Source organism: Phyllopteryx taeniolatus, chromosome 16, assembly GCF_024500385.1.
Source record: "Phyllopteryx taeniolatus isolate TA_2022b chromosome 16, UOR_Ptae_1.2, whole genome shotgun sequence".
Classification (NCBI taxonomy): domain Eukaryota; kingdom Metazoa; phylum Chordata; class Actinopteri; order Syngnathiformes; family Syngnathidae; genus Phyllopteryx; species Phyllopteryx taeniolatus.
Window position 1 is genome coordinate 13660336 of NC_084517.1, and position 18889 is coordinate 13679224.

At 39.8% G+C, this 18889-nt stretch overlaps 1 protein-coding gene across 1 annotated transcript in view; it reads left to right on the plus strand.

Moving 5' to 3' along the window:
* Nucleotides 1-257: 257 nt before the first annotated feature.
* Nucleotides 258-18889, plus strand: part of LOC133466270 (protein phosphatase 1 regulatory subunit 29) — an 81793-nt gene continuing 63161 nt past the window's right edge. Inside the window, exon 1 of the mRNA XM_061749808.1 lies at nucleotides 258-375. The gene's annotated coding sequence lies outside the window, so the exon portion shown is untranslated. The remainder of the gene's footprint in view (nucleotides 376-18889) is intronic.

Below are 18889 nucleotides of genomic sequence, written 5' to 3' on the forward strand. Positions count from 1 at the left end.
TATCTATTTAATGAAATAATTATTGCTACCGATCTTATACTGAAGCTTATTAGATTGTGCGGGAATACCTAATGAGTACAACTTTTCATATTAAAATAATACTAGAGGACATTTTGCTGTATATATGGCATAAGAAAGCGAGGCAGACGTCCAACGCAATTCAACTACACTGCCATATGCAATGGTCTCTCACTCTCTTCCCCCTCCCTCCATCCTTCTCTCTCTCTCTCTCTCTCGCTCTCTCTCACTCACTCTCTCAGTTATCCTCTCCCACCGTGCTGCTGCTACTGCTGAGCCTGCGACGTTACGGTGGATGAGAAAAAGAGAATAATCTCCCCCAAATGGACGCACAGTTTGGAGAGGAAACAAATAAAGGTACTGAACTCAAATCTATTCTCTCTTAATATTAAGACCCAGTGTTTTTTGTTTTTTTTAACGATACAAAGCCTTTCAACAATGAATATTGTGAGAGAGATCATGCACTTGCACTTGAGACTTCTCTCTCTGCTGGTTTGAGCTGTCTTCCCGCAGTATTTGGTTGTTTTTCTACCTGACTTACAGCAGAGTGGGTTCAACGTTTAAGCATTGGAACAGTGTTGGTGACTGACCCATGTGGGATTGTTCCTCCTTCTTTTTGCTATAGTTGTTGCTGTGCACCACAAGGAGTGTGTGGACTCAAAATGCATGGTCAAAACGGGCATTGATTTAAAGTGTGGAAAGGAATGAGTCTGGCAGGAGGTGCGGTGGGCTGGGATTTGATAGGGTGGGCGGGGGGTTGGGGTCTTGTAAAGGGGGGGGTGGCTTGCAGCGAAAGAAAGATTGGATGGGCTGCGCCATGGACAGATGTGCGAGAGGGATTTAGAGTCGTGGGAGGAATCACGCAGGGGATAAAACTGGCAGTGAGTGAATATGTGTATGTGTGTGTGTGTGTGTGTGTGTGTGTGTGTGTGTGTGTGTGTGCGTGCGTGTGTGTGTGTCTGTGTTTTAGGGTTAATGGCCCAGCTCAATAGCTATGTTGACTTGTGGTTGTGGATGCGCGCAAGCACACTCACAGGTGCGTGCGCGCACACACACACACACACATACGGGAGCTTGGGTTTCAGCTGCTTTGAGCACCCTTTCGTCTGTGCGTGATTGTGTGTATGTGAGTGAGTGAGTGATTAAGAGTGAGAGGGGAAAAAAACAGAGACAGATAGCAAGAGATTCCCGCCACTGGCAGCAACAGTATCCGGAGCACACACATACCGCCTACACGTTTTGGATGGGCACTGGCAGGCAAGCAAGAAAATCTCAGGTCCAGCAATAAGTCAGAGTTAAATGATCTTATCCGTAGATTGTTTTAATTGTACCATAATGACATGTATATACTGTAGATGCATTGACTATGTGAATGGAGCACAGTGGGTAAGTTCAGAACCACGGATAGCGCACAGTGCTGAGCCAGCACATTGGTGGGCTGTGACAACACAAACCCTCCCCTCCCTCATGTTGGGGGGATTGCATGCTTGATTATGCACATGCATGTTTGATCAGATTAGAGCAAACACTTTATGATCACATTAGACATTTGGGAGTTGGGGAGGGACACAATATCATGTATTTATAGTTCAACATGCTGAAGTCTGAAGAATGTAGATGGACCTTCCATTATCTACTGCACTCAGACTGACACAGTCTGATGAGATATACAAATAATGATGCATATTTCAAAGATTCAAGATGTGCTCCTTGCTGCAGCCACAACACAGAACATACTGTACACTACAATCCAATGACAATACAGTAGTTATGCGCATCCATGTTGCTAAAAAGTGCAAAACACATGGTAAAATTACTAAATAAATAAATAACACCCAATAAAGGTTTTAAAATGCTGAAGTTTTGATAGTAGCAGTCATCACTGATGTTGTAGTATTACGACACTTGCCTGACTTATTTGCAGGCATGTGTGAGTTTAGTTCCCTTTGGTTGTCTGTCTAATATGGGTCCTGTGATTCACTGGTGACCAGTCCGTGTTTTAGTCCACCTTTTTCAAGTGGGATAGGGTTCAGCTCACATGTGACCTTAATGAGGACTCTGAAACAGATGGATGTATATGTTTAATTTTGTGGTTGTGTAGTGGGTTAGAGCAACAGCAACCTACTGAGTTGTTTCTAATACTTTGCTCTAATGTGGTAAAAACATTACAAACTGCTCAATAGCAGACAGTGCAGTCTACAACCACATTATTAAGATTATTGTAATTAAATGAATAACTTTCTGACAGTGTCACTCAAACTGGAGAATTATTATCTTTGTAACTTTTTTTCGTAACATATGTAGCGCTCAATTGTGATATGAAAAGATTGGGTGTCCAGTGAGTGTATATTTATCTTTGTCCATGCAGTGTTTCAGTCAAATAAACTCAAATGGAAACAATATACAACCCCAATTCCAATGAAGTTGGGACATTGTGTTAAACATAAATAAAAACAGAATACAATGATTTGCAAATCATGTTCAACCTATATTTAATTGAATACACTACAAAGACAAGATATTTAATGTTCAAACTGACAAACTTTATTGTTTTTAGCAAATAATCATTAACTTAGAAGTTTATGGCTGCAACACGTTCCAAAATAGCTGGGACAGGTGGCAAAAAAGACTGAGAAAGTTGAGGAATGCTCATCAAACACCTGTTTGGAACATTCCACAGGTGAACAGACTAATTGGGAACAATGGGTGCCATGATTGGTATAAAAGGAGCTTCCCTGAATTGTTCAGTCCCTCACAAGCAAAGATGGGGCGAGGTTCACCTCTTTGTGAACAAGTACGTGAGAAAATAGTCAAACAGTTTAAGGACAATGTTCCTCAATTTACAATTGCAAAGAATTTAGGGATTTCATCATCTACGGTCCATAATATCATCAAAAGGTTGAGAGAATCTGGAGAAATCACTGCATGTAAGCGGCAAGGCCGAAAATCGACATTGAATGCCCGTGACCTTCGATCCCTCAGGCGGCAGTGCATCAAAAACCGACATCAATGTGTAAAGGATATCACCGCATGGGCTAAGGAACACTTTAGAAAACCAATGTCAGTAAATACAGTTCGGCGCTACATCCGTAAGTGCAACTTGAAACTCTACTATGCAAAGCAAAACCCATTTATCAACAACACTCAGGAATGCCGCTGGCTTCTCTGGGCTCGAGCTCATCTAAGATGGACTGATGCAACGTGGAAGTGTTCCGTGGTCCGACAAATCCACATTTCAAATTGTTTTTGGAAATTGTGGAAGTCGTGTCGTCTGGGCCAAAGAGAAAAAGAACAATCCGGACTGTTATGAACGCAAAGTTCAAAAGCCAGCATCTGTGATGGTATGGGGCTGTGTTAGTGCCAATGGCATGGTAACTTACACATCTCTGAAGGCACCATTAATGCTGAAAGGTACATACAGGTTTTGGAGAGACATATGCTGCCATCCAAGCAATGTCTTTTTCATGGACGGCCCTGCTTATTTCAGCAAGACAATGCCAAACCACATTCTGGAAATGTTACAACAGCGTGGCTTCGTAGTAAAAGAGTACGGGTACTAGACTGGCCTGCCTGCAGTCCAGACCTGTCTCCCATTGAAAATGTGTGGCGCATTATGAAGAGTAAAATACGACCCCGGACTGTTGAACAGCTGAAGCTGTACATCAAGCAAGAATGGGAAAGAATTCCACCTACAAAGCTTCAACAATTAGTGTCCTCAGTTCCCAAACGTTTATTGAATGTTGTTAAAAGAAAGGATGATGTAACACAGTGGTAAACATGACCCTGTCCCAGCTTTTTTGGAACGTGTTGCAGCCATAAAATTCTAAGTTAATGATTATTTGCTAAAAACAATAAAGTGTATCAGTTTGAACATTAAATATTGTGTCTTTGTAGTCTATTCAATTAAATATATGTTGAACAAGATCTGCAAATCATTGTATTTTGTTTTTATTGGAATTGGGGTTGTAATATCAACGCTCCTCTTAATAGCTCTTGGGCGTTGTCAATTGCTCCTTAAGTAGAGATAAAATCCTCTTGTTATTAATAGTTTGCAATGCAAATATATGAATAATTAAAATGCTACCTCTTGGGATTCAAAATTTACATAAAGGGAAGTGATAGTTTTTAAAAGTTTTGTAAAGGAGGACGTATTGTTGGTTGCATCAAACAAAATAAGCATTTGTCAATAGGACATTTGCACCGATCAGTAGGCAATAATTTGTACGTGAGTCTCAGTAGAATATGACTCTGCAGGTATGGAGTTTTATAGAGTGCTATAAATTTGCTCTCACTGCAGTCAATAGTGAAATCCCCTCCTAAGACCTTTCCTATCCACGCTGCGATCAATCACTGACCACACCCACTTGAATTAAGGAGCTACATGGGGAATGTAAGTGAAGCTGCCCTGCCCCCACATCATTCCTCAGAGTTACTTCATTCCCGCATTGCTTCACTCTCCCTCCAAAGCTCTGCATTTATTTGTCCCATTGTGTTTATCTGCGGAAAGGAACCTTCCCTCCTCCTGATATAAATGATTCCCGATGTTGCTCTTGGAGGAATGATGAGCAGTCTCCGACCAATTGCAATCTCAGATCAGTGGTGTAGTCCGTGGAGAAGGGGGGAGAGGAAATCAGTAAAAGAGGCAGGCCCAGGAGACCTGAATAATGACCACCTACCTTGCAAACCCACTGCCTTGTTTCTCTGTAATCTCGAGTTCATCAGAACTGTATTGAACTACGTTAGTCATAATTCAGGGAATCCATTGCACTGTCAGTCGGGGGTGCTCTCGATCTGATGGATATTGTGCAGCGGAAAAAAACAAAAACAAAAAACACACGAGGTGAGTGCGGAATCCAAGACAAAGGGAGGCGGGTGTTCGCTGAGCCACATAGAAATAAGAAAAAGATGTATCTTTCTTTACGTAGGCTGATACCAAATGGGGAGAAGGCTGAGCAGCACTTATTACCACCGCCATGGATCAAAGCACAGTGGAAAAATTTATTGTTTGGATCATTGATCGTCCAGTTAGCTGAATTGTCCAAAAGCAACACTGCTGGTGACACAGTGAAGAAGTGGGTTACATCTTTAGTGCAAATTAGATAATACCAATATATGACATCAGTTTGGGTCAACTCCAATCGTCTTATGTCATCCAATATTTCATTTGGGTTGAGTTTCTTGACTATGTAGACGTCATTTGTGTTTAAATTACTGTTGATTAATGGATGAACAAACAAATACGGCCCTCCTCTATTTGGTAAACCGCAGTGGATATCTTCACTTGATTGAGTTCCTTTCCAGTTAAGAAGGGTTAACAGCCAGAGCTATTAGTGCTGTTAAAGCATCCTGACCTCGACACTCAGAGAGGTCAACACACTTTGGGCTTTGGTGACTGAATTAATTCAGGTAGACGCCTCAGGTCAATTGAATTATGGAGTAAATTTGGCGGGTCATTAGTGCTACTACAGTACATGTGATTAGTCAGGTAAAGAAAAGCCACGCAATTACCTGCTGGAACAAATTAATTCTATTGTTACTAATTTCTATAGGGAGAAAAAATGTTCAAACAAATCATACAGTGGCTTTAAAAAGTCTACACACCCCTTTTCAAATGCCATGTTTTTGTGATTAAAAAAAATAAATATAGCTATCTGGTAGATAAAAAAAAATGAGACTGATAAATAATTTCAAAACTTCTTTCCCACTATTAATGGGACATATAACCTGTACAACTCAATCATTATCTTTTCGAAAGGTGAAGCAAAAATAAACAACTGAAATAATGTGGTTGCACTAGTGTGCACACCCTCTTATTACTGGGATGTGGCTGTGTTCAAGTCAAGTCAAGTTTATTTGCATAGCCCTTAATCACAAAAGAGTCTCAAAGGGCTTCATAGGTCCACAGTTGGCAACGATTGACAACGTGTCCTAATCTAAACATAAAGACAAACAAATATCTTTTGGAATTATTACCAAACAGTTTAACTACGGTTTCATAGGACCAAAACACATTTTCCCACATGCATTTTGTTGTGGTTCAATAATTTCAAAAGGTATGCTTGTGAAGACATTATTTGTGGAAAAAACTTTGAAATGATTTATCTTGGTCTAATTTTTTCATATCACAAAAACCTGACATTTGAACAGGGATGTGTTTTGATAATTATCATAATATAAAATCCTAACTGGGCCTTTAAGTCAGCTAACTTCAAGCTTTGTCAAGAGAACATGACCTACCTCTGTTCAGTTTATTTTTTTAAAAAATGCATTAAATTGCTGGGCTTGATGTGTATTATCTAATGTTATGTTACACCATATTTTCAGTTCTTTCTAATCTTGTATTCAACAGGGTCGCTTGGCAAACCTCCCCTAGCTCCACATTCCAAGGCACAACCTCCGTATTGATTTGTGTATCCAACAGGAGGGATTATGCAAAGATCCTAAGAGGGATAACCCTTGGGAAACGTTCACACTTACTCACTCCTCCACATGTCATCCTTGGCCCTAGCACACTGTGTTCACTTTCAGCCTACCAGCTGTTGCAGTGCAATCAATACCACGGTTATGCTTCACAAGTCGAGTTACTCCCTGGATGCCAGTAGCTTGTGGGAGATCTCCCTCAGGCCAAAGACGGAGAGACGTGGCTGACAATGATTCGTTGATGAGGTTTTAGCATCGAAGACAGCAACAACTTGTCATGAGTGCATGGCGTGCTGTTTTATTTGCTTTGCTGCAGGCTTTAAACGCAGGGACAAGAGAAAACCCATCATCAACCCTCGCAAACTCTCTTTCTCAGTGCGCCTATTTGCTGTGATCGCTGCAGTCTTTGTGTGAAAGTCATGCAGAGATGCTAGCCAAAAGCAGTAATGCAGGATAAAACAAAGATGGTGAGGAACACACAAAGTTTGGCTCAGTTGAGCAGCTGTCACATATTTGAAAGACAACAAGTTCAATTCCCAGTTCCCCTGTAGTTGTGTTGAAATATCATCGAGGAAGAGGTGAATGTCGTTAACATTTCTCCCACGGCACCATATGGCATCATTATGTGAATGGGTGACTCAAAGGATGTTTGAGGTGTTATATAGATGCGGCCCATTTACATGACCTACGTAACTGGAACCCCTTGAATGGCGGCTGCTTTAAAAAACGGATTTAGACTTTCTCCCTCACCTATCAATGCTATCACCATATTGTATATACTGTACAGACACACACTCAACCACCCACTATCTCAGATGGTTCAACCTGTATGGGCTAAGGGAATAGGTAACTTTTCAATTTTTTTTATAATAGAACATCAAGTGAAGGTAAATCTGTAAAATCTAGTGTAAAAAGTCTTTCCATGCTGATTTTGAGATCCCGAGGCTCAACAGATGCTGTCTAAATCCGGTTTGAGAGCTCTGACTTAATAAGTGGTCAATTTGCTTTATTTACACCAGCTGCTAGCATAGACATCCACCTATTAAAGAGCTTTTCACTGTCACGTACATGTGGAGAGACCCTGTTGGCAATATTTTACATAATGACAATATTTATCATGTCTGTTCCACACAAACACCTGATGATTTCTTCTCGTGCGTGTTGATAGTAACAACACAGCAGTTCTATGTGCAAGGATAGTGACAAAGTGCTGCATCATGACACGACGTTGAGGAAACATGTTGGATGGTGACAAGCTGTTATCAGAGTGGGGAGGGGGTGCTTATCTGTGTCTGCTTGATGGAAGCTGTTGGCTCTCCTTTGGCGACTCACAGAAACAGTTTGTATGCAGGTGATATAGTGTGTGAATGAGTGTGTGTCGGTGCATAGACAGCCACGCTATCTTTTACACAGAAGTAGATACATACAGTGTCTGCAAGCATTCCTGCCTTCCAGGTGTTTTTAAATCAAATTTCAAACATTTGAAGAACTTAAATTTACCTCAATGACGCTGTAAAGGGAATTCAGATATTCGTTTCTAAATACATTTCACATATTTGAAGTGCCAAGACTCAGCTGTGGAGATATGGTGTTAAACTTTTTTTTCACCATTTATGGTTTCCTACTGTTTGGGGCGTGCTAAAACTGCGCCCGGTGATGTAGTTGGATGTCCAGCATGAGTTATCCCTCCCCAACTAGAACTTTAGCGCATTTGTTCGCATCAGCGGTTATCTGGCACAATTGCAACATGCACTTACCTAGCTATCTATGGTTACACCTGAAAAATCCAACTTCCCTTCAGATATTCCACTGGGGTGGCCGGTTTAGAGCACCTTGGTTTCAGCCGTGAGTGCACGCACATCACGATGAGAAATGCGGAAGCGCGAGAATGGGAAAAGAAGGGGAGAAACAAAGAAAAAAAAGCCAAACTTAAAAGCCAGCATGGCTTCGCGCTGATGTGGCTGCTTTAGAGCGCCTCGTTGTCGCACAACATGGTTAGGAAGGAAGAAGAGTAGGGAGGGAGTAAAAAAAATAAAAAATAAAACATAAATAAATCATTGCAGGTGTGGCCGCTCTGTTGTGGTGTGGAAACCCCTGTGACGACCCGGTGAGATATATTCCAGCCTATGGCGGCTTTAAGAGGATATTTTTTCACGGCTCCAATATGTAGTTATGTGTAGGCATGAAAAAAAGATGCCAGATGAAGTTGCAACAATTTGATTGACAGTTTATAATTAATCCGGATGTGGTTTCAGCGCATTCAGAGGACACGCCCACAACGTTCGAGAGTGACGAAAACTGCTTGATTTTTCACCATTTCGCGTGAAAATACTTGGTGATTTTCTTAATCATTTAAATTTGGCACAGTTGTTAACAACACTCTTCTGCATGATCAAATTTAGAAGACGCAGTTTACTTTCCTGGGACTGTAAAGAACCATTCATGCTAAAAACGACGATCCATGAGGTCAACCTGCATTCAGTAATCCTCCGTCCTTCAAAGTATCCATTATTTGTACGATACAGAGACTTGTATGACAATTAATAATGTTCGGATTTGAGGATGTCCAGTTAAGAAAGATTTTATGGCGGCGTAAGTTAGACCATGGGTGGAACAGATATTATGGGAAAATGTTTATATATATATATATATATATATATATATATATATATTTAACGCATTGAAGGTACTGACTATAGACAGTCCACTGTATGTGCTCTAACCACATTAGAATTATGGCACAATATAGATTTTTCATGGATATACATAACCCCCATTTTTTTTTTTTGGGAGTGCTTTGGTCAGATTCTCTATTAAATTCTTGTCGAAAATATAGAATAAAACTTATTTTATGACAGTGCCGTTACATCTTTACTACCTCTCTTGTGCATACTTTGTTCTGTCAATTGCATTATGGTCCTGATCCAAAATAAACATTTTTATATATCAGTAATCTTAGGGTGTTTCCTCAATAAACAGTGTAATGAGTGGTTTCTGAGATGCTACAGACGAGAAACCATATTTTCACCTATTTTTATCTTTTGCGAAGGCAAGCATTTAGCTTTTCAGATGTGATGATCTCCTGAGGAAGAGGCCCGACTCATACAATATTCAACTTTTTTCCAACATCTTATTTTCAGGCTGTGAGTTCAGAGCACTGTGTTAGTGTACTAATGTAGAATGGCTTTCTTATGTTATTTTGACACTCATTTTTTTAGGTTCAATTGAGAAAACATCTTTAGAGATGGCTAGAATCACATCATAAAAAAACATCATATTACTGTTTATAAATTTGAAGGAATCATACAGTGGCTCTGATTTGTCACAGTTTACAGGATGCGTGTGTGAACCGTAAGTGTGTTTAGGAATGACCATCTGCCACCATCTATCCTTTGTGCCAACAACCCGAAAAAACCTGCCCAGCCAACTACCCAGCACCAAACCCAATTAACAGACAAATGCTTCAACGCGCAGACAAAATGTGACTGTGAATAAGTGAGAAGGCGCGAACATCAGAACGTGCAGAAAGGTGGGTGGGTGTTGTGCATTCAGCACTGTAATTGTAAAAGCTTGATAAGGATGAAAGGGCAAAGAAGGAGTATATGGAAAGACTTCATCCTACTGCAAAGCTAGACGCTGATGAAAACATTCGTGTTTTTTTTTTGCACACACACAAATGCACTCACAGATGCACACACTTGCGTACAAAGTGGATTTTGGAATAATGCCTTGTTTTTTTTCTCTACTGGCCTAGATTCATATGGCATCTGTGCTGCACAATCATTTCTCACTCTAGCCCTATTCATTGTTATCACGCTGCATTTTTCACTCATTCGTGAATGCTCTCTCACACACACACACACGCTTGTCTTGTCCAGTCATTCTCCATTTCCCCCTCTCTATTAATCCTTCACTCTTTAGATCAGAGTGCTAAAATCAGTTTATAAATATTTCAGCTATGCATGTGCACTTTAATAAGCAGATAGCGTCAGTTATCTATTCTGTGTGCGTATGTGTGTGTGTGTGTGTGTGTGCAAGCGAGTGTCTTGGCACTGTTTAGTGAGGATGTGTCAGCGTGTCCTGCTGAAGCATCTGTTTGCATTTTAATGTGTGACACAGCCTTCAGAAATTGAATGTCTGCTTTAAAAAAAAAAAAAAAAAAAAAAAAAGAATCCTAGCAGAATCAGCTAAATCTTAAATGCATTAAGTAGACTCAAGGCTGCCTGTGTTTGGTAGGCAAAAAGAGAAGTAACGGCATACACGACATACATGATTCACATTCAAATAAAGGTCTCCTCTGAATGCTGCCTCTCCCCTCTGCAGTTGAGTAAAAAAAACACCCCAGTTTATGTATCAGGAATATCCTGTATAGTAGATTGTATAACAGCCTCAGTCTCTCACTGATGGTCAACTGTTCCTTGCTTTCGTTCTTATCCTTTAACTACACACTACTTGATTGTATTTTACCCAAATGGACTAAATCCACACAAATAGTTTCATGTCCAAATGCTAAAATAACTTATATTTCTCCCACAATTAGGACATTTGTTGCACAAGTTCCTTTCTACATCCTCCACTTCTGATATTAGATATTTCTTTTATTCCAATCTGTAAATATTTTCAGGTATATTTTGAAAAGTTCTGCATCTTATGATTATGCTGCAGCACTTTATCTTTAAAATACACTGCAAATATCAGCTTTACAGATGCAATCTTGCAGGTGGGTGCTGCAGTAATGATAGTAATGATTTCTACCACGACATGGTAATATCAAATGTCATATTAAAGGTACGTTAATAACTGACTCCTAGTGCTACCATCTTTTTTTTTCCTGAGGAGAAAAAAAAAACACTATTTGAGGTGTGGCCTTTATCTACTGGAAGTGGATGATGCACCTGGCAATTAATTGTGGGTCAACATCTAGGAGCGTGCCGGCCACTCTTTAAGGACATTTGACAATTTCACTTTGGTTTTGGAGAAGAACAAGAATATCCAATGGAAGTTACAGTACAGTAAGCAGACTGAAATTTTAGTATTGGATTAATTAAGGGATTTTTCACGCTCTTGGGGTTATATTTTGATAGATTGTTGCTTGCTGTTCTTTCCTCTTGGCCAGCGGCATGGAGTGGCCTATTGTGTGGACTTTGGGCTTTGATTTGGACATACATTTGGGTCTGTCATCTGTTTGTGCTGTTGTGCAGGAGCACTGAGTTAAAATGGAGGCTGCTATGTATATTAGCTCGCCAGCAAGCTGTTGACTTGTTCGCTGTGATATGTTTGCCCCTGGTAAACAAAAGGTAGAATTTTTTCCAGTACGTATGTGTTTTAAATATTCAACATATTTGTCAGTCATTTTATACTTGTATAAGGGTTAAAAAATGAGATGTGTGAGGTGCACGTATTACATCATTCATCATCATTAAAATTAAGGGAGTGTTTTATTGTTTTTATACTAATTAATTTGAACTGGTGAACTACTGTACTTGTATGAAAATTGATAATGTTGAATTCATCTTTCCGCTCCCAACATCAATTATTCCCTGTACACTTAAAGGGGAGTTATTAAACCACTAGCAAGATTAGAATGTGGCGTCACTTGACTAATGCCCCCCTCAAGTCTCAGAAAGCTACGCCGCTCACTTATGTGCACGAGCGCAATTATCAAACATGGCCATTCTTAATGAGCTGTGATTTTTAAAGTGCATAATTGGGATTAATAGTCACAGAGAGCGCACATCTAGCTTCAACAAAATAGCAGTGCTAGCAATACTTAGCACTACATACATTAGCATCGTGAACAAGCTGATGTTAGCCACACCTGCTATTGTTGGTAGCGTGACTTATTGGTCATGGAGTATTAATATAATACTAAATGTTATTGGTTTTAAGTTTTTTTGTGTGGGGGTGGGGGGGGGGGGGGGGGGGGTGTACAATCAAAAAGTAAAAAATAAAAAAATAAAAAGAGCTGATAAACTTACCGGTTGAGGATTAATGTTAGTCATTCCACATTGCTTCCGAATGCCAGGCAATTGAGAGGTCAACTGGCTGAGGTCCCTTCGCTTTACTTCTGTTTGCTAGTCTTATGCCCAGTTGTTTCCAAACAAAGGATTGACATTTTTTATTTTCCAATGGTGGACAATCGGTTTGAGCAAGGCTCCTGAAATCCAAGGTAAAAGATCACCGTGAGGCTGCAGGGATGTGGCCACTACGAGTGTGCCCACAAGTTCACGAGAGATGATTGATCCCGTGTCAGTTACACCTCCTATTTCTGAGTGGTTGTTTTCCCCTCAGGTGTAGTTTTGACAAGCGCCGCGAAACAGATTGTGGTCAAACTTTGAGCTACAAAATTTACAAATTGTCATGTGCATACTGATACTCATTGGAGTTGCCGTCATGAAAGCTCGTACCAAGTAGCTTGCAAATTTTATTTTCTTGGAAACCAGTCAGTTTTGAGAAGTGCTGTCCTGGGCAGTCATATATTTTCAACTTCCTCTGTTTCATCTGCCGTTATCCTTTCTGTCTGTCTGCCCTTGTGAGTGTATGTGGTTCCAGGCCACATGCAGTGTGTCACTGACCGCAGGGGACAGTTCAGACTTTAGAGAGATATGGAAGATTCAGGCATGATTGAAATGCATTGCGGAGCACATCGTATGATTCCAAACTGAATTACTCCACTCAAAGTGGACAGATGGATTCTTGGAAAAAGCAGAGTGGATTACAGATTACAAACATCCAGTGACATTTTATTAACTCATGTCACCTTTAATGTGCTGTATATACAGTACTGCCATGAATAGCAAAGATTATTAAATGGATCTTATTTAACATTTATCCCAGTTAAGATTTATTTCAATGCCCTGTGAGTCAAACTCACAGGCAAAAAGTCATAATGACTTTAATGTATAAAGAAGCTCCTGCCCTCAACAAATCAAAAGGGAAAAAAAACAAAAACATCTACCTCTCTAATAATATTGATTGCTCTTCTGTTCAAGGAAGGTACTGCGTTTTCTTCCATTTTTTAGTACACATTTATGTGTACTACAATTGTACTATTTTCGGGAGTTCACAGAGGAGTCACTCTGTCTGTCGTGGCCAAACCAGCCAACATGTGCCAGACACACAGCGTGCACGTTCCTGTGGGTTTAAATTCCACAAGTGCTCAACACTTAATCCACCAGCCTAGCGACAAAAGTTTACACAGGTTTGGGTGTTACTTTGAACGTGAAGTTATAATTTTAAAAAAATATGCTTGAGCTAATTAATTCAACCAATAATGCAACCAACCAACTTAAAAATGTGTATTATTACCTTAGTCCAGGAACAATATATCCAAAATTCACAGGCGTACTTTAGTTATTTTAGCATTAAAAGCATTTATTAGCTTGCATGATGTGAGATATTTATAAAATTAGCTGCATATCGTGAATACTTTGGAATACTCTAATGAACACACTTATTGCCATCCTTTCGTCCACTCCAAAGAAACTCAATAATTTCAGCAAGGCCTCCTTGACCGTTAGGTAACTCCACAACCACTTTACAACTGAATGGAATAGCAATGAGGAAGTTCCCACCCAACGACTGGTGGATTAACGGCTGTCCCCCTTTTTTGCATTCCAAAAGAATGATTCTATACGTGGTGTGGGGTATACCTCTGAGTTGGAGCATGACGTGGAGTCTTCTACACAAACACTGGACAGTGTGTCCTCGCTAAGCCTTGTTGCATGAACTGATGAACCCTGCTCAGAGGAGAGGCGAAACGTCTTCTAAGACAAACAGAACAGTATAGTTGCGATCGATTCAATGGCCCGAGATGAAATGACCTAGATGAATGAGAATCTTCACAGGCATACTGCTAAAGGACACACATGTCAGACAACATAAAACTGTAGCTGTAGTTACAGGAGTCATTGATGTTTCTTGAACTAGTATTTAGTGAGTTTCCATGATGTTAGCCAGCATAAAATTGTACATTTAAAGAATTAAATGAAACATTAGTTTAAACAATATAATTTTAAGACAGTAAGTGTCAATTAAATTGTTTAAATATACTTCGAGTTACTATTTAGGGGATTTAATTTTCTCCAATTGATGTGTGTTAAATCTAAAGATGTGACACTTCCTGCAGTAATTCATATACTGCTTCTAGACTGTTTACGTTCTATGCTTTTTTTTTTTACTGCAATTAAAAAAAAAACCTGGGACAACTAATAAAAGCCCATGTTCCACTCAGCTGTTTTTGTGATGCAAAAGAAAAAAAACAAAAGCTGCATCTGTGATGACCAGAGGCACAGTTTACAATGACCTCTCTGAAGGTAAAATAGCTCATCATGGCGTGCGAGGAGTATGATTGTGTGTTTGCATATGTTCATGAGAAATACTGCTGGCCATTGCTTGTGTCCTCATTATGCACCAGCCATTTCCCTGCATGCGTTTCACTGCTATAGCGCAAGCTACTAAACACATACGGCTGTGTGCATCTTCCTTGTTTGTATGATGCTGTGAGGTTCCCTTGTAGGTCAAACTTGTGATTCAGCAGACTAATTTGAGAAAAACACACGCAGGAATGCATAAAGCAACTACACACTCAGGTGAATTCGCTTTCCAGAGCAGTTCCTGATCTCAAGGCCATTATCTTTTCATAACACATTCTCGCTCTCTGTCTGTCTAATTCACATGCATGTACATTAAGTGGCCGTTAACGTGGATATGGGAATTAAATTACCATAATTTTTTTGTGTTGTAAAGAGAGATAAATGCTGATATGTAAAATATTTTCAAAAAGCTAGGTAGATGTAGGCATACGCACACTAAACAAAAACTTTGTTGAAGCACCTTTGACATGAATGACCACATTCAGTCTTTTTGTGTAGGAGTTCATCAGCAGATCACATCTTGATTTGGCAATATGTGCCCACTATTCATTGCAAGTATGCTACAAATCTTTCAAGTTGTGAAGACATCTCTCGTGCACAGCCCCCCTCAGGCCACCCTGCTATTTGGAATTGTTCAGAAGTCTTTCCACTTTGACAAAGCCCCAGTTCAAGTAGGAGAATATCAACCTCAAATCTGTATTTTCAAATTTTGTTATTCAATAGCAAATTGAAAATGAATAATAATAATACACAGATTGTCATGGTCAAATGAAATGGTGGTATTGTTGGCATGTTTGGTAAGCTACACAATTCTCAAAATGTAGTTTTAAAATCATTTATTGTAGTCTGATAGAAAAACCTTGTACAGTTGTTCTTCAACAACCTTCCTGTTCCCTCTTTATTTAAGTGAGTAGTCTTATTTTATGTTAGTTTAATTTCATTCAATAACAAAATATTACTTAAAACGTTGCCTGTACAGTAATGAAAGGGTTTTATGATTGCAAGTTAGAACGACTCGAAAGTCAATCAACAACATAGAATGGTAGTGTGTCTTTTAACAGGGGTGTGTTCATTTATCTACTTATATGAGCCTTGGTGGCATACTTATACCAGGGATACTAAGCACAAGTGTGCCTCGTAAGGTTGGACGGAGATCGAAAGACAGATGGGAAAGTGATTGAGATGTATGCCATTCATTAGAAGCTCATTTCAGTCTCCTGTGCTTCCCAATCCTTACTCTCTGACAGGGCCCAAACAGGAAGTTTAATAGTCCCTTAGTCTTTGAGGCCTAACTGGCAGTCAAATTCTCACTGGGTGAAATAATGAGTCAGTGTCTTATTCAGACTGGGTTCAGCCTTAAGCACTGTTATCGAACTAACAGCAACACATTTACCAGATGTGGGCTCCCTTTCAGCTCAGTGGTCACACCTGGCAAGATCACACCGGCTTGCTTCACACTCTTAAAGCCATGTCTTCTTTGTCACTCCATGTTTTACATTGTTTTTAAATACTAATTTAAGGATGTTGGGTGGTTTTGCTTCCCTGAGCTCTGCATGAGTGACTTGTTGAACATGTGGAAAAGACAACCTTTGTTTCATGGGTACCAACACAGAAATATTTTTCTTTTCGCTTAAAAGACCACCTGTAATTTGAAAGCTAAACCTTACTTCATAGCTCCCTCTTCTTTTTTTCACATCAGTCGAATCCAATATTACTGCACATGGCAAGTTTACCATATTTGACAACAAACTCAGGTCCAAATGGGTGCCACATAAGAATGAGCTAATCGATTAAAGAAACACAGGTTCTTTTGACAAATTATATTTCATTGAGTGCTTTATATATTTGGTACTGAACTGTGAACTGAATTGAGCTGAAACTGCTCGCAAGTGGATTTCACGAGCTTTCTCCTCATTATATCCATTTCTGGCCAATTAGATCATGTGTAAACGACATTGCACTCAAAGCTCACAAACAGACTTATGTGCTGTTCTTTTTAACGAACACACATTGTCCAATTCCAATAAAACCGACGTTATTGTAGCATTGAATACTTTATTAGTGTGGAATATTTTCTCAAAGAATACAGATTGCTCTGGTCTACAGTGGGATGACCATTATGACTAATAGCATCTATAGACACAAAGTATTCACACACCTCAGGGAAGTGAAAGTAGAAGAAAATATATCATTGAATATCCATCCATCCATCCATTTTCTGAGCCGCTTCTCCTCACTAGGGTCACGGGCGTGCTGGAACCTATCCCAGCTGTCATCGGGCAGGAGGCAGGGTACACCCTGAACTGGTTGCCAGCCAATCGCAGGGCACATACAAACAAACAACCATTTGCAGTCACATTCACACCTACGGGCAATTTAGAGTTTCCAATTAATGCATGTTTTTGGGATGTGGGAGGAAACCGGAGAGCCCGGAGAAAACCCACGCAGGCACAGGGAGAACATGCAAACTCCACACAGGCGGGACCGGGGATTGAACCCCGCTCCTCAGAACTGTGAGGCTGACGCTCTAACCAGTCGTCCACCGTGCCGCCATCATTGAATATTATATTGTTAAAATATATTAATAATGTTATTTCAAAATTATGTTTCTGTTCATTTGCAAGAGAAAATGTGTAATGTATACTGGTAATAGAACTTTACATCGCCCTCTCGCCACATGATGCAATCACATACAACTTGCATATCTCCAACATGCTGCCATTGTGTTGGGCTAATTAAAGAGATGCTCTCATGCTAAGATGCAGATGGAGGGGCCAAGAGTTTTTCACGCTCAAGATGGATTAATTTTTTTCCCTCCTTCCTGAAATTGAAAACTTGAATGCGGCACATCGTAATTAGGAGGACGTATTCAACACTATACACTCACCGGACACAGCATCAGATTTGCTCATTTAATGATATTCAGTGGAGTCGTATTAAAAACTTTGCCTTTACATGAGTTGACAGTGAATATTTTCATCTTTGTAAAATCAGTATTTATAATGTCATTCCTTTTCCTGAACTCTGTTCAGTTGTGAATGTGTAGCTAATATTGTGATGACATAGACTCTTGCAAGACCTTCAAGGCATTGAAGAAAATGGGTCAAAATTCTATTATCTACTGTTCAACATACATCTCTGCAAATAGTGAGGAGAAATGTTTTACAGAAATAATGCATCTAGTTAAATTAGCCATGTTCTCTGGTTTCAGATGTGCATCAGGTATGATGTCTTTTATTTATTTATTTATTTATTTTATTTTTTAATTTATTTATATATATATATTTTTTAGATCAATCGTGGTGCTGTTCCAAATCACTTCCATGCCGAAAACAGTAACTGTGTCTCTCATTGTGTTGAAGTAGGCTGCAGACATTAATTTCTGGCTTGATGATGAAAGCCCTGTCTGAAGGGCACAACTGTTTGGTCTGGCTGAGGCCATCAGAAAGAAGGAAGAAAAAACACAACAAATGTGCTTATATTGAAACATGACAAGAGATACTTATGCAGTAAGGACTCTCATCTATGACTAAATTATGAACCCTTGTTTAGCATATGAAGAAGCTTTTGCATATTTCCATTTGGTTGCCGTTTTTGGACTGCTTGTCATCGTTGTTGTAGCATGCTGAATATTTAATCAGTCACTCTCTGGCCCATTTGAGATTTATTTATTTATCTTTTTTGACTGAGGCCCATTGGTAGAGTAGTTTTGTAGTAGTGGCTGGCGTGCAAGCTCCCTGTGATTGACAGGCATCCAGACCAGGGTGAAGTCTGCCTTTGGCCAGCCTGCATTGACCCTGAACACGATAAGTGTTATGGAAAATTGATGTGTGGTTTGATTGGCTACTGCTGCAGTGTACAAATGGGCAAAAAGCATAGCCAATCAAAAAGTTAGCCAAAACTCTTAATGGGTCACGGGTCCCGAACATTTCAAGTCATTTTGAGTCCAGTCGTGACTGGAGCCCACCACTTCTGGTAAGTACCGAGCTAAGATAGGATCCAGCTGATCTGTGACACTAAACGCGATAAGTGGTAGAAAATCAATGGATGGATAATGTTCTTAACTGCATGTTTTC